The sequence below is a fragment of the Dendrobates tinctorius genome, unplaced genomic scaffold (assembly GCF_039654945.1).
Source record: "Dendrobates tinctorius isolate UK_male_01 unplaced genomic scaffold, ASM3965494v1 ptg000102l, whole genome shotgun sequence".
Lineage (NCBI taxonomy): Eukaryota > Metazoa > Chordata > Amphibia > Anura > Dendrobatidae > Dendrobates > Dendrobates tinctorius.
Window position 1 is genome coordinate 32,041,525 of NW_027361770.1, and position 17,144 is coordinate 32,058,668.

The following is a 17,144-nucleotide window of genomic DNA, read 5'->3' on the forward strand; positions in this document are numbered from 1 at the left end:
ACTTCATTTCGATTTCCTGCTTGTGATGCCCCTCCCCCACACACTGTAACTTGGGGAAAGGCCTAACAATTTGACTACTAGCTGAGAGACTCCCAGGGTAAATCAAGTGTACTTACTTATTTGAACTGAAAATGTGCTAAACTGTCTTGGTAGATTTCTGCAAAGCTATTACCTGAGCAAAGAAACTTTAGTTCAATCATGGAGTTGTACTTTTATCTGTCTACAACAGTGTTTCCCAAGCAGGGTGCCTGCAGGTGTTGCAAAACTACAACTCCCAGCATGACCGGACAGTCAAAGGCTGTCCGGGTATGCTGGGGGTTGTAGTTCTCCAACACATCAAGTTGTTTGTAATTACAGTAATGCTTTAACCCATTAAGAGTACTCTGCTGCAAAACTTATCCCCTATCCCACCCCCCGGGGGGGGGGGGTTTGGTACTGACCACTGGGACCCCCTGCAATCTCCTGCAGTGGCCCTCAGTGCTCCCCTGCATGGAGCAATCACCGCCCTGTGCAGAGTGACTGCCAACCACAGGGCTTTGCTGTGGCAGGCACGCCCCCACCATTTATTACTATGGGAGAGGCAGAGATACACAATACACTTTTCATCTGTAAAAGTAGAGAGAAGTGAGCATGCTAAGAATAGGATTATTTAATCTCAGTACAGTGATCCCTCAACACATACAATGGCCCCAACATACGATCATTTCAACATATGAAGGACTCTGTTGAATGCAGCATCACCTGCTGCTCCAGTATGGTTTTAACATACGATGATTCACCTGGAACTAATTACCATTGTATGTTGAGGGACCACTGTATCTTAACTATTAAAAATTATGTAATCAATTATTTTCCATATAATACACTGCATGTAAAACTAATAAAAACATTTTTTGTTTTGATCAGATGCCCAGGAAGCCAGCCTGTGACTATGATGACATTATAAATGTCATCTGTTCTTCACATGAAAAAATTATTACAGGACAGGCAATAGCATTCCCCTCAGAAAAAGTATGGGTAGACTTGTGTCAAAAATTAAATAACAAAATGTCACCAAAAAACCTTTACACGTTTGTAAAGACAAATCGGCACAATGTATGGGAAGCCCTTGGTCTGTACAAAGATGTTACAAATATCCCAAAACAACCTTCCAACAGTGAGAGCTCAGAAGGAACAGAGAGTCATTCATCAGTTCAGTGCTATGACATTCAGTTTGAGTTCAGTCTTTCTTTTCAGAGCTGGATCAAAATTTGGCCTGAAAAAGTAATTTACAATGACAAATCTATGTATGCTGATAAAAGAGAATACACAATCTTAAAACCTGGTACATGGACTCACATATTGAATGAGGAGATCTGGAAAAATATCAAGTCATCGTGCACACTTAAATTCAGGAGGGCAAAGGTTTATCCAAATGTTGTATCTAACTACATAGATATAACAGGGTGCTGCACAGAGTGTGATGCACAACTATCCATAAAAGTTGAAGAAATACCAGAGATTGCTAAGCCAGTAGTGCTTAAGTGTATGATCTGCAATATTGATGACAGTCTCCACACAGGAAAATCAAAACGTAAATTATCAGGAGATTTAAGAAAAAGGTTGTCAAAAGAACTCTGGGAAGGACGAAAACAAGCACATGTATGGCGAGCAGCTGAGGCTTATAAAGTTATGGATGTTGGTGACCCTGAGCCTAGCCATCTACCAAATCTAGCAACGTTAAGAAAAGCCAAGCAAGAGATTGGCGAAAGAGAGTTAATGCACAAGGACCCAATTCTTTCATTACATCTCCTGAAATACAGTGTTCCTCAGACTGGAAGCATACACAACATTGGTCTAGATAAATTTTTTTGCCATTACTGGACCCAGTCTCAGATGCAAGTCTACCAAATAAAGTCAAAGAACTTGGGTTCCTATGTAAGTTTTGATGCAACAGGTTCAGTAGTGAGAAAACTAAAAAGACCTGTTGGCATTTCTGCACACATCTTTTTGTACCAAGGGGTTTTGTGTTCGAGTGGAGATCATATCCCAGTAGTGCAGATGCTTTCTGAGAGCCATACTGTTAATTCTATAGCACAATGGCTGACTGAATGGAAACAAGCAGGTGCTACTGTTCCAAAGGAAGCAGTTTGTGATTTCTCCCTCGCTTTGCTTGGAGCTCTAGTTAAGGCTTTCACTCCTTACCCCGACTTGAAGACCTGAGTGAAGTTGGCACCCCATGTTCTCAAAAGATGAATAAAAATACATTTGTTTGTGCTGCGTTTGTGCTGGTTTGTGCCGCAAAAATGTACGTTTGCGCCGCTTTGGTTCCAGAGATATTGCGCGTTATATTTTTATGAAGCTCCGCCCACTTTCCACCCCATGTTCTTAAATTTTAAAAATGAATACACCATTTGTTTGTGCTGCGTTTGTGCTGCAAAAATGAACGTTTGCGCCGCTTTGGTTCCAGAGATATTGCGCGTTATATTTTTATGAAGCTCCGCCCACTTTCCACCCCATGTTCTTAAATTTTAAAAATGAATACACCATTTGTTTGTGCTGCGTTTGTGCCGCAAAAATGAACGTTTGCGCCGCTTTGGTTCCAGAGATATTGCACGTTATATTTTTATGAAGCTCCGCCCACTTTCCACCCCATGTTCTTAAATTTTAAAAATGAATACACCATTTGTTTGTGCTGCGTTTGTGCTGGTTTGTGCCGCAAAAATGAACGTTTGCACCGCTATGGTTTCCGAGATATTGTTTGCTTCTGCAGTTTCTTCTACGGACCAGGTAAGAACATCTGTGGACTGCTGGTGCCCTATTTACATTCTGCCACTACCAGCTGTAACCCTAGGGCCCCCACCCTAGTCAGGTTGGAGACAGGAGTGAGACTAGGGAGATGGTGGTCGGGTGGATCGCCCTTGCGGGTGTGAAGTCTGACGGTCTAGTTAGGGTTGCAGCGTAGGGAATCTAGATCGGCGGGGGCACCAGTGGTCCGCACCTGGTCTCAACGTTATTAAATTATTGTATATATTTTCTGTTGTGGTTTCTCAGCCAGAGGTGTGTCTGACTTTTCAGCTGCAGTCTTATTGGTTATTTTTGTCACGTGAGTGTTGGCTGTCCTCTCCCTGCTGACGTCACCTTGCAGGGAGGGTTTTAGGACCCAGTGGCTCCCATAGTTCCATCTGGGCCTGCTGAGGGGTTTTGTTTCTTTTTTTTATATTACCCAGCAGGCCTAACACATTGTTTAGCCAAATTACGTTGCACTATAAAAAGAATTCCAGGGAAAAAAAAGATTGTGATTACTTTTGACGTTGGCCAGTTTATGTAAAGTGACTGTCATCTTCTATGAAAATCTTTGCATAAATATGCAATGACCGTAGACATCACCACTTTGTGTGTGATGGCTTTGGATTGCAGTGTGAATATGGCTGGGTTAACATTACATTTGGGCATACTGGGCATACGCTCCATTCATTTCTATGATCTGGCTGGGGTCCGCAAGTGACCCTAGTTGGCTCATTTTTGCTCCATATGTGGTTTTCTTGCTGGACTCAAAACCATGGTAGACCATGATTTTGTGTCTGGCTCAAAACAAAAATATTGTTATTTTAATATAGCTGTCCAACTAAACAGGACCTTCAGAGCTTAATAAATCTTTGCAAATCAAACACAGATAAAAATGGAATTACCAATAACAGATGAAACTTTGTAGACAGCAGAACTGTTTAAAGAGCCATGAAACGGTTTAATCATAATGGGAAATCCACATTAACAAAATGTTAACAGAATAAAAAAATATTGGTAAGGCATATTTTAGGTTATTTTAAACATACACTTTAAGCACCAAAACAACCTTAGAGGAAAGCATTACTAACACTTTGTTTGGTGCCAGGATACTTTTAAACTTTCCACAACAATCTTGGAGCCTGTGACTTGCCACGGGACTCATGATGAGAGATTCTCCACATATTCACTCCTCCTTTGTAAATATTACAACATGGGGTTGTATCTTGGTCTTTGCAGAGGCTGTTGTAATAAAGTCACACAGGTCATCATATTTCTCCCAGCCATTAAATTTTCTTCTACAATAGGCAACATAATGACCAAGAGACATATTGCCAGTTCCTGGAATGAAGGCAACAACCCCTCGTAGCACAAATGAATGACTGCCCAGATGTATGTTCACAGGTATTTCGGACAGTGTATACTGTGTTTCTGCACTTATTTCAATACAAAGTACTTGTCCAGTGGTGCAGCTGTGCGTGACCGAACCACTGCAAAGGAATTTCAATGAAGATGCATCCTGAATTTTCAAGCCATCTGGACACTCTTGAGGTGACTTTAATGGCTTTAGACATTTTGAAACATTTAGGTGTAGCCCATCTTCCAATGCTAGCTGAAGTTTACTAAGTCCATTAGTTTCTAAAATATGTATATTGATTGGCAGAAGAGGGATTGCTCTTGAATTAGCTATATTTCTATTGCAGTACACAGAAGAACACTGTGTTTTAATTATTACACTTGGTACCTGTCTCATTGTCATTGAGATTATGTGTGCAACATTACATTCAGCATTGACCTGCCTCACACCTGACTTCAGCTGAACATATTCAAATATTCCAGACAGTATTTTAGCCCTCATTGCATAAACTTCCTTTCCAACTCCCTTTGTCACAATTGTCTGCACCAATTCAAAAATTTCAACGGTGTTTTCTTTGATGACATAATTGCAAAATAATCCACTGTCCCAGAATGCACAACAAAGACACTGGCAAAATGAATCAAATGCACAGGTATTAATGATACTTATAAGCTTTTTGTTTACTTGTATTGTTTTTTTAGCTAGATGGTTACCATTTTTCAAAATGCTCACTTTTTTTCGGTTAAGTTTTGTGTCCATGTGCAGCAACTCGGAACATGGGGTTAGGTAGGACAATCTCTTTTTTGGAGGAATACTGAGACCTTTCCAATTTTCAACAGGCTGCTCCTGCAAGCTACTTTCATCACCCAATTTTATGTGAACTTGTGAATCCTCCTCACAGTTGTTTTTTTTGCCCATTCTCTTGGCTCATATTTTCACTGCTTTCGGTTTTCTTTATGGGAGCTGAGGAAAGTCTCATTTTGCCTTCCATAAATTCAAGGTGACGAATTACAAATCGGTCGGTTCTAATAGGGAGACATTCATGTTTAAAGAGTCCATTTTTTATGTTCTTAAATTCAGCCTCAACATTTGCAGAACTTGCTGTCATGTTCACACTTTTAAAGTGTGGAACCATTATGGCTGTCCAAAGTGGAAGGTAACATGCCATTCTTAAAAGATTTGGAACAAGTTCTGGAAGGAAATGTAAATTGTCTCGGTCACCATGATTTGCTGCAAGCATCTTACTCCTTTCACAAATTTCTGTTGCCCATATTTTCAGGTCTGTTTGGCATGGTTGAATTGGCTCATCCTCTTGTTCTTTCATCTCTACTCCATAGTCATCTTCAGTGACAGTGGGTAAAACACGTCCCTCTGCAATCCGTCTCTTCAGTTGAACTTTGCTAGTCTCTGATAAAACTGGTGTGCCTCTGTCATCATTCCCTTCTGATTCACTAAAAGCAACAACTGAAATTGAATGAATGAGTTCTCTCGCATCATCAAGTGATGTAGACTGTAGAAGTTGTGCCATTGCTCTGAGATAGAATTCCCTTACTCTGTTTCCAGCTTGCCTCAGACATTCCCATCGGCTAATAAGCTTGATACAGTGCGCAACATCAATTCTAATAAAGCATGGTGGTAGTTTTGATGCAACATTCCTGGTCAACACTCCAAAACACTGATTTATATATGTCTTCAAGTCGGGGTAAGGAGTGAAAGCCTTAACTAGAGCTCCAAGCAAAGCGAGGGAGAAATCACAAACTGCTTCCTTTGGAACAGTAGCACCTGCTTGTTTCTATTCAGTCAGCCATTGTGCTATAGAATTAACAGTATGGCTCTCAGAAAGCATCTGCACTACTGGGATATGATCTCCACTCGAACACAAAACCCCTTGGTACAAAAAGATGTGTGCAGAAATGCCAACAGGTCTTTTTAGTTTTCTCACTACTGAACCTGTTGCATCAAAACTTACATAGGAACCCAAGTTCTTTGACTTTATTTGGTAGACTTGCATCTGAGACTGGGTCCAGTAATGGCAAAAAAATTTATCTAGACCAATGTTGCGTGTATGCTTCCAGTCTGAGGAACACTGTATTTCAGGAGATGTAATGAAAGAATTGGGTCCTTGTGCATTAACTCTCTTTCGCCAATCTCTTGCTTGGCTTTTCTTAACGTTGCTAGATTTGGTAGATGGCTAGGCTCAGGGTCACCAACATCCATAACTTTATAAGCCTCAGCTGCTCGCCATACATGTGCTTGTTTTCGTCCTTCCCAGAGTTTTTTTGACAACCTTTTTCTTAAATCTCCTGATAATTTACGTTTTGATTTTCCTGTGTGGAGACTGTCATCAATATTGCAGATCATACACTTAAGCACTACTGGCTTAGCAATCTCTGGTATTTCTTCAACTTTTATGGATAGTTGTGCATCACACTCTGTGCAGCACCCTGTTATATCTATGTAGTTAGATACAACATTTGGATAAACCTTTGCCCTCCTGAATTTAAGTGTGCACGATGACTTGATATTTTTCCAGATCTCCTCATTCAATATGTGAGTCCATGTACCAGGTTTTAAGATTGTGTATTCTCTTTTATCAGCATACATAGATTTGTCATTGTAAATTACTTTTTCAGGCCAAATTTTGATCCAGCTCTGAAAAGAAAGACTGAACTCAAACTGAATGTCATAGCACTGAACTGATGAATGACTCTCTGTTCCTTCTGAGCTCTCACTGTTGGAAGGTTGTTTTGGGATATTTGTAACATCTTTGTACAGACCAAGGGCTTCCCATACATTGTGCCGATTTGTCTTTACAAACGTGTAAAGGTTTTTTGGTGACATTTTGTTATTTAATTTTTGACACAAGTCTACCCATACTTTTTCTGAGGGGAATGCTATTGCCTGTCCTGTAATAATTTTTTCATGTGAAGAACAGATGACATTTATAATGTCATCATAGTCACAGGCTGGCTTCCTGGGCATCTGATCAAAACAAAAAATGTTTTTATTAGTTTTACATGCAGTGTATTATATGGAAAATAATTGATTACATAATTTTTAATAGTTAAGATACAGTGGTCCCTCAACATACAATGGTAATTAGTTCCAGGTGAATCATCGTATGTTAAAACCATACTGGAGCAGCAGGTGATGCTGCATTCAACAGAGTCCTTCATATGTTGAAATGATCGTATGTTGGGGCCATTGTATGTGTTGAGGGATCACTGTACTGAGATTAAATAATCCTATTCTTAGCATGCTCACTTCTCTCTACTTTTACAGATGAAAAGTGTATTGTGTATCTCTGCCTCTCCCATAGTAATAAATGGTGGGGGCGTGCCTGCCACAGCAAAGCCCTGTGGTTGGCAGTCACTCTGCACAGGGCGGTGATTGCTCCATGCAGGGGAGCACTGAGGGCCACTGCAGGAGATTGCAGGGGGTCCCAGTGGTCAGTACCAAACCCCCCCCCCCCCGGGGGGTGGGATAGGGGATAAGTTTTGCAGCAGAGTACTCTTTTAATGGGTTAAAGCATTACTGTAATTACAAACAACTTGATGTGTTGGAGAACTACAACCCCCAGCATACCCGGACAGCCTTTGACTGTCCGGTCATGCTGGGAGTTGCAGTTTTGCAACACCTGCAGGCACCCTGCTTGGGAAACACTGTTGTAGACAGATAAAAGTACAACTCCATGATTGAACTAAAGTTTCTTTGCTCAGGTAATAGCTTTGCAGAAATCTACCAAGACAGTTTAGCACATTTTCAGTTCAAATAAGTAAGTACACTTGATTTACCCTGGGAGTCTCTCAGCTAGTAGTCAAATTGTTAGGCCTTTCCCCAAGTTACAGTGTGTGGGGGAGGGGCATCACAAGCAGGAAATCGAAATGAAGTATGGGGTCTAGTAAGGAACAATTTATACATTTTTTTATTATAAAATTGCTATGGCTAGCCGGTGTTTTTCATTTCTTTTTATCTCCCTTTATCCATATATCAGTTACAGTGATTTGAGGCACAAACTCAGTGCGAGATACAGCACAAACGAATGATGTATTTATTTATTTTTAAAATTTGAGAACATGGGGTGGAAAGTGGGTGGAGTTACAGCAAATTGAGCGCACAATATCTCGTAAACCAAAGCGGCACAAACGTTAATAAACCAAAGCGGCACAAACGTTTTTTTTTTGCAGCGCAAACCAGCACAAACGCAGCACAAACGAATGGTGTATTCATTTTTAAAATTTAAGAACATGGGGTGGAAAGTGGGTGGAGTTTCAGCAAATTGAGCGCACAATATCTCGGAAACCAAAGCGGTGCAAACGTTCATTTTTGCGGCACAAACCAGCACAAACGCAGCACAAACAAATGGTGTATTCATTTTTAAAATTTAAGAACATGGGGTGGAAAGTGGGCGGAGCTTCATAAAAATATAACGCGCAATATCTCTGGAACCAAAGCGGCGCAAACGTTCATTTTTGCGGCACAAACGAATGGTGTATTCATTTTTAAAATTTAAGAACATGGGGTGGAAAGTGGGTGGAGTTTCAGCAAATTGAGCGCACAATATCTCGGAAACCAAAGCGGTGCAAACGTTCATTTTTGCGGCACAAACCAGCACAAACGCAGCACAAACAAATGGTGTATTCATTTTTAAAATTTAAGAACATGGGGTGGAAAGTGGGCGGAGCTTCATAAAAACATAACGCGCAATATCTCTGGAACCAAAGCGGCGCAAACGTTCATTTTTGCGGCACAAACCAGCACAAACAAATGGTGTATTTTTATTCATCTTTTGCGAACATGGGGTGCCAACTTCACACAAGTCTAAAGTGCTGCCAGTTCCTGATCGCCTGCACATACCCTTAGTGTTTTTCTCCCAAATGCTGCAGTGTTTCAGGGTCCGCCGCACCTGGCTGAGATGGTACAGTGCCGGATACACGTTGCCCAGACATCGCACAGCTTGTGTCAGCCAGAAAATTCACTTTATTGTGCCAAATAATAAAACTATTAGTAATAATTTACAGAATAAAGTACTTTTTGCACAATAAATCACATAAAACTTGAGAAAAAGTGTTATTTCTTCCCATTGAGTTAATAAATGCTCATTAAAGGGAATCTGTCACCCCTTTTTTGAGATATCATATAATGATATCATTCAATTGTGTCAGATAAGGATTCTCTTAGTACTTTAGCTTCTCCCTGATCCCGCACCTTTCATGCATAAATACCTTTTTTATATCGGTTCAGATGTATGTAAATTGCCGCGGTCCGATAGGCGGGGCTTATTCGCCTGCTCCCCCCCCGTCTTGCTCTACGCATTTTTTCTTTCTGAGTTCACGTATTGTTTCAGCGCTTGCGCATTGCAAAGGCCTCCGGAGCTTGCGCAGTATGCTTTGCCAAACTGTGGGCAAAGCATATAATCGTTACTGAGCATGCGCCGGTATTTTTCCCTTCGTCTATGACCCGGAAGTCTTCATATGCTGTGGGGTCAAGGGGAAGCAAAAGTACGAAGAGAATCCTTATGTGACACACAATTGAATGATCTCATTTGATATCTCAAAAAAGGGGTGACAGATTGCCTTTAATATCTAAATACAACTCATCCCAAAAAAAAAACAAAAAAAACAGGAGTTTGGCCAAAAAAAGAAAAATATGGTTCCTGAAAAGCGACAGTAGAAAAAAAAATGCCTGACAAAGCCCAGAAGTGTATGTGCCCCCCTGGGGCTCAGGCTGTGTTCACACATTGCGTTTTTTTCGCGGCGGATTTTAACGCGAAAACGCAAAAAACAGCATCCCATGCAATCCTATGGGATTCCGCAATGCTGTGCTAATGCTGCGGATTTTCCCGCAGCGGAATCGCATTGCAGAAAAATACGCAGCATGCTCATTATTTTGCGGAATCACGGCGATTCCGCCCACATAGGAATGCATTGTTCTGCTTACTTTCCGCATGTGGCTGTGCCCACTATGCGAAAAGTAAGCAGAACATTTGCGGATGGTACACACAGTCCGGAGAAGAGGAGACTGTCCTCTGGGCTGTGGGTACCATATCCCTGTAAAAAATAGAATTACAATTAAAAAAAACGTCATATTCTCACCTTCCAGCGGCCGCTGCAGCATCCCCAGGCTTCAGCGATGCTGTCGGCAGGTCCCATTCCCAGTGATGCATTGCGGCAATAACCTTTGGTAACGTTGCGGTCTTGCGACACCGCGACGTCAATGGTCATTGGCGCAATGCATCACTGGGAATGGGACTTGCTGGCAGCATCGCAATGATCAGGAAGGCTGCGCGGGACGCCGGAAGGTAAGAATAACACGATTTTTTTTATTATTATTATTTTTAACATCCTATCTTTTACTACTGATGCCGCATAGGCGGCCTCAATAGTGAAAAGTTGGTCACACTCGTCAAACACTATGTTTGACGAGTGTGACCAACCTGTCAATCAGTTCTCCAAGCGATGCTACAGATCACTTGGAGAACGCTAGCATTCTGTCAGCTAATGACACTTGCAAATTGCTAGTTTTTCTGCGGGAATTTAAAATGCAATTTTCCCGCAGAATGGAATTCTGGAATTCTCGCGGTAACTTCCCCGGGCGTTCCGCAACGTGTGCGCATAGCTTCATAGTTACCCCAGAGGTGTGTGTCCAGGCACATATAGTATGTGTCAGCCCCCTGCACCGTGACTATGGGCGCCATGAAGCCCACCAGCTGTCTCTCCTGACAGCCAGCTCAGCTTTTGTTTCAGGTTTCCATGTGAAAGTTGTCAGCTCTGGTTCCCTCTCCGTGATGTGCAGCGTGGTACTGGCTTTCTTTACATGGTTGCACTAGGTGAAGCGCCGCCATTACCAGTGGGAGAGGTAACTGCACCTCCCGGAACGGCACTGTGCACAAACCCGCGCCAAAACGGGTCACGTGGGGCAAGGAGCGGCCTTCGCCTCCCTGGCGGGCGGGGAGGTGACGCAGACGGTCCTCCTCAGCAGCTATTGGCTGTTCGCGGCAGGGAAGTGTTTTGCTGGAAGACTCACTACTTCCGGGACGTGCCGAATTCCCTGCTACACCGCGGAGCAACATGGTTCTGTATCGGCTGAAGCGGTACAGCTGGCTGGTGAGTGTATGCAGCCGGTCGGTGCATGCCCCTGTACACAGGCGGGGGGCGCTCACCCGGTGCTGTCTCCACGTTGTGGGGTTGTTTACACTGCGGAGCAGACACTCCCAGTGTTTCTAGTGGCGGTGCTCGTCTGCTGCCGGTCACGTGCTGGTGTGTGGGGCGGGGGACCCGGTGTGCTGTGCCCGGACCGAGGGCCGTCAGAGTGTGGAGCAGCTTCTAACCTGTCCCCCTGAGAATGCCGTCCAGTCTGCAGGCACCATGGTATAGAGCAGGGGGAGCTGAGAAGAATGTGACATTGTTTAGTGAGAAAAGACTCCATATATTATGTTTTCATCATCTAATCCTCTGCTGCGCTTTGAGTCCGGTGGGCGGTCCTATCAGTGACTGACAGCTTTGTGTGTGTGTGGCTGTCAGTCACTGTTAGGACCGCAACCCCCAGACTGAGCCGAGGATTGTGATACAAACACTTTCTACTCACTCTCTTTTCTCAACTATATATGAGCAGAGTTGCTGTAGTTTTTTTTTTAAATGTGTATCAATATATTATGGCTATAGTTAATTTCAAGGTCTTGTTCGTATTTTTTATTTTTTGTATATGTATATATTTGAAACCATCTAGGAAAACTGTATTCTGATGAAGGTCCATTGTGGGACCGAAAACGTTCAAGTTTTAGTTTTTTTTAGGATGCACATAAAATAAAGGCTCTGTTTAAATCTCCTCACGGATTGAGTGCCAAGTTGTTTGCAAATTAACAATAATACAACTATTAAAGCAAAATAAGCCAACCCTGCTCGTGAGAGCTTACAATCTACAATGAGGTGGGGGAGATAGAGAGTACAGGGGTGTATTTACAATGATGGTCGAGGGATAGACTGGGATAGTGAATGGGCTACACACATAAAATGACAGGCCGCTCTGAACAAATGTGTTTTGAGGGAGCGACTAAAACTGTGCAAGTTGTGGATGGTCTTAATTTCCTAGGGTAGAGCATTCCAGAGGATCGGCGCAGCACGGGAGAAATCTTGGGAGTTGGGAGTGGGAGGTACGGATTTGTGCAGAGGTTAGTCGAAAGTCATTTGCAGAGCGTAGCGATTGGTTAGGCCAATAGACAGAAATGAGGGAGGAGATGTAAGGAGGTGAGACAAGTACTTTGAATTGGATCCTATAATGAATGGGCAGCCAGTGTAACGACTGGCAAAGATGGGTCGGGTCTGAGTACTGATAAGCCAGATGGATGACCCTGCCTGCTGCATTAAGAATGGACTGGAGAGGGGAAAGTCGAGTGAGGGAGAGGCCAATTAATAGAGCGTTACAGTAGTCCAGGCAGGAGTGGATCAGGCCGGCTTCACACGTCAGTGTCTCCCGTACGTGTGGTGACAGTTTTCTCACGTACCAGAGACACTGACACACGTAGACCCATTCAAATGATTGGGTCTATGCACATGTCAGCGTGTTTTCACGGACCCTGTATCCGTGTGCAAAACACGCAGACATGTCCGTTTTCACACGGGGTCGTAAAACGTGCCGCACACGGAGAACAGTGCACACTGTCCTCCGTGTGCACGGAGGCCACCGGGGAAGTAGCGCTACTGTAAACCGTTGTTCTCCGGCGGCAGGTGCTGAACGCGGCTGTAATCCATTCTCCCCTGCTCTGCTGGCGAGCAGAGGAGAATGAGTGAAAAACTGACGTGCTGTGACCTCCGGACCGTGGAAGAATGCAAGTGATGAGGTCACGGCAGTTCAAGCTCTGACACAGACCTCATCACTTGCATTCTTCCACGGTCCGGAGGTCACAGCAGGTCAGTTATTCATTCATTCATTCATTCTACTCTGATTGCGGCAGAGCAGGGGAGAATTGATGACAGCCGGCTTCAGCACCAGCCGCCGGGGGACAGCTGCTTACAGTAGCGCTTCTTCCCCGGCGGCCGTCCGTGTGGTCCTGATGCGGCACGCGGTTGCCACACTTGTGCCGCACTTAGTATACACATGAACACTGATATCTCCGGTGCCATTTTTTCCGGTACCGGAAATATCAGGACGTGTGAAACCATCCTCAGGGCAACAGTGAGGGTTTTTGTTGTCTCCATGGTGAGAAAAGGGTGGATGCTAGAGATGTTCTTTAGGTCTAAGCAGCAAGAGCAGGCAAGAGATTGTATATGGGAGAGATTGTTGTCAAACATAACACCCAGGCAGCACTGGGTGTTGTTTGGCTTAATGTCAGCTAACAACACAAAGGTTACATCCACCCCACAAATATGAACCCCACCTGCCGCAGCTACAGGGCAAGTAGGAAGAGCCGGAATTGGCATATCTAATAGATGCGCCTTTTCTGGGCAGCTGCGGGCTGCTGTTTTTTAGGGGGGGCTATATCAATTGCACCTTAACAGCCCGAGAATACCGGCTGGTTGTCAAAAATGGGGGGACACCCTTTTTATATAAATAATTAAAAAAACTGTGTGGGAACCCCCTCTATTCTTGATAACCAACCTTGCAGAAGCTGACAGCTGAGGGTTGCAGCTCCCAGCTGTGAGTTTTGCCTGGTTGGTTCAAGAAAATGGAAACCCACATTGGGTTTTTCATTCATTCATTTAATTATATCACAGGCGGCAGCTGAGGAAAACCCTGATCATCCGCTCCTGCTGTCACTGTTATTAGCGGTAGCAAGTGTGGATGATGGGAGTAATTGTCCCAAAAGCCCCCACCTGCTGTTATCGTTTGGACTTTAATATAACTCTCATCATTCTCCACTGTTCGCACCAATTGCCGGCAGTGCAGGGGAGAATGATGAGAGCGTCTTCAGCACCTCTCGCCGGGGAACAGCGCTTACTGTAGCGCTTCTTCCCCGGTGCCAATGCATGTCACACTGAGGACATCAATGTGTGTTGTCTGTGTGCACATGTGCGGAATGTTTTGCCATCTGTGCTGACTGTCTGTGGAAACACACTTAGGCTATGTGCACACGGTGCGGATTCTGCTGTGGAATTTTCCGTGCAGATTTTGCTAAATCTGCAGGTAAAATGACCTGCGTTTTAGTGCAGATTTAGGCTATGTGCACACGGTGCTGATCCTCCCGCGGATTTTTCCGCGCAGATTTTACTAATTCCGCAGGTCAAATTACCTGCATTTTTCCTGCGGATTTAGTGCATTTTTTGTGCAGTTTTACTGCTGTTTTTGTGTGGTTTTCCACCTGCAGATTTGTAGAATGGAGCAGGTGGAAAACTGCAGCAAAACCGCACAAAAGAAATGACATGCTGCTTTTATTCCGCACGAAATCCGCAGCATGTGCACAGTGGGTTTTTTTTTTTTTCATAGGCTATAATGGTACTGTACATCACCTGCAGTTCTGCTGCGGATCTGCAAGGCCAAATCCGCGGCGGATCCGCAGCAGAATCCGCACTGTGTGCACATAGCCTTAGTGCAGTTTTTGTGCGGATTTCCCCTGCAGTTTACACCTGCAGATTTCTATAATGGAGCAGATGAAAAACTGCTGCAAAACTGCACAAAAGAAGTGACATGCTGCAGTTTTAAATCTGCACCAAATCTGCGCAGAAAAATCTGCAGCATGTGCACAGCGTTTTTTGTTTTACATAGCCTTAAATGGTACTGTACATCACTTGCAGTTCTGCAGGGCCAAATCTGCTGCAGAACTGCACCAGAATCTGCACCGTGTGCACATACCCTATGTGCACAGACCCATCCATTTGAATGGGTCTACGTGAGTACGTGTGAAAACTGTCACAACACGTACCGGAGACATGGATGTGTGAAAGAGGCCTAAAGATATTGCTGGACTTGTCATTGAAAGAGCTACATGCGTATGTAAATAGTTTGGGAGTGAAATCAGATTCTTTAAGAGTCAATGGATATAAAAGTTCAGTTTATCTGCTTCAGTGTGTAAACAAAAGTAATTAGCATGACATCTGAGGAAATCGGTCAGTTTCTCTTGGATGGTGACACTCGGATAAGTGAATGTAGCTTGTGTGAGAGAAGGTACACATGTGGCTAACAACCAACCCTCGGCATAAGGCTGCGTATAGGTAAAGTTTCCACAATGAGCTTTTGATGAGATTTTCTGCACCCATTGAGTATAATGGGTTGCTTGCATTTTTTTTGAAAATATTCAGCGTAAAAAACTCACCAAAAGCTCATTGTGGGATTGTAGCCTTACACACCCAGGTGACACGTTCTAGTGATGTCATTTTTTCTTTTTTATATATCAGCACTCAGACCCATAGCGTAGAATGGTTTTATTTACACATCGATGAAAATCACAAATGTGACTGTGAAATCTGTGTGACTCAGAGCATGTCCTATTCTGAACTTATTTTGCACATTAGACTTTGCCATTAAAGTCTATGGGGATCTGTATAAAATGTATGAAACACCGAAGACATATGGTACTTTGTACTTCAGTGTTCCTCCTAAGGAAACATCTGCTTTTAACTTATCCATTGCTAAAAATCAAGGGATAAAGAAAGTTCAGATTTTCTACCTGCTTCATTGGGAAAAAAACGGATGCAACTAGGATGAGACCTGAGGAAAAAAATTGATCTGTTTTTGTTGTATGTTGCACGCATATGGGTTTGTGAGTACAGCTTTGAGACGTGGGCTGGAAAATCTATTTGGAAAATAATTCTATTTCTAATAATCCAACACTTCTGGAGCATCTTTCTTTTGCTGTTTTGTTATTCCTTATAGAGATGTATGAATAAATTGAACCCTGGGCATTACCAGTTTGGGTATCTGCAGATTGGCAGTGCATGACCGCTGCATCCAAAATGCTGCCATCCATTGAACGCTGAACCATGTGGATTCACCACATCCAATACATTGTATGGGTGAAATTTCTCTTGCAGAGACGCGGGTAAGGTACGCCAGGGCGTCTGTGGACGCATAGTCGGCATGGGATTTCTTGAAATCCCATCCATTATGCTGGAACAGCTGGACGCTGTGGATAGAAAGCTGCACAAGTACGTAGCGTCCAACCATCATCGTTTACTGATCGTAGGCACCTACCCTTAGGTGTATCACTGCAGCTTTCTGTGCAAGGACACATCCTTTTGACTATGGAGTTTGAATATCCTCCCTTTCAAATTTAGTATACGCGAGTATAAGCTATGGCCCCTAGTTTTACCACAAGCAAAACTGGGAAAACTTATTGACTCGAGTATAAGCCTAGGATGGGAAATGCAGCAGCTACTGGTAAATTTCAAAAATAAAAATAGATACCAATAAATGTAAACTTAATTGAGACATCAGTAGGTTAAATGTTTTTGAATATCCATATTGAATCAGGAGTCCCATATAATGCTCCATACAGTTCATGATGGGCTCCATACAAAGCATATGCCCCATATAATGTTGCATAAAAGGTTAATGATGGCCCCATAAGATGCTCCATAGAATAATATGACCCATAAGATGCTCCATATTAAAATATGCCCCATATAATGCTGCATAACAGGTTAATGATGGCCCCATAAGGTGCTCCATAGAATAATTTGCCCCATATGCTGCTCCATAAAGGTTGCTGGCCCCATAAGATGCTTCATAGATATATATGCCCCATATGCTGCTCCATAAAGGTTGCTGGCCCCATAAGATGCTTCATAGATATATATGCCCCATATGCTGCTCCATAAAGGTTGATGGCCCCATAAGATGCCCCATATAATGCTGCATAAAGGTTGATGGCCCCATAAGATGCTCCATAGATATATATGCCCCATATGCTGCTGCGATTAAAAAAAAAAGACATACTCACCTCATCGCTGGGGGCCAGGTGCCGGTGTCCTGAGCAGGCGGGGACACCAGCACGCTATGGGGGCCAGGTGCCGGTGTCGCCGCTGTCTCAGGGCCCTGGCTCCTGTGATATTCACCTGTCCCCATTCCGGGTCTCTGCAGTAACTGT

General features: G+C 43.4%; 1 protein-coding gene and 1 long non-coding RNA gene across 3 annotated transcripts in view; one reads left to right on the forward strand and one right to left on the reverse strand.

Moving 5' to 3' along the window:
* Nucleotides 1-11,163, reverse strand: part of LOC141099754 (uncharacterized) — a 108,309-nt gene extending 97,146 nt beyond the window's left edge. Inside the window, exon 1 of the long non-coding RNA XR_012234518.1 lies at nucleotides 10,754-11,163. This is a non-coding gene — a long non-coding RNA (uncharacterized lncRNA). The remainder of the gene's footprint in view (nucleotides 1-10,753) is intronic.
* ICE1 (interactor of little elongation complex ELL subunit 1) overlaps nucleotides 11,096-17,144 on the forward strand; it is a 99,420-nt gene continuing 93,371 nt past the window's right edge. The window contains exon 1 of one of the 2 annotated variants that reach the window (XM_073587786.1): nucleotides 11,096-11,229. The gene's annotated coding sequence lies outside the window, so the exon portion shown is untranslated. The remainder of the gene's footprint in view (nucleotides 11,230-17,144) is intronic. The other variant, XM_073587785.1, reaches the window with a different exon arrangement.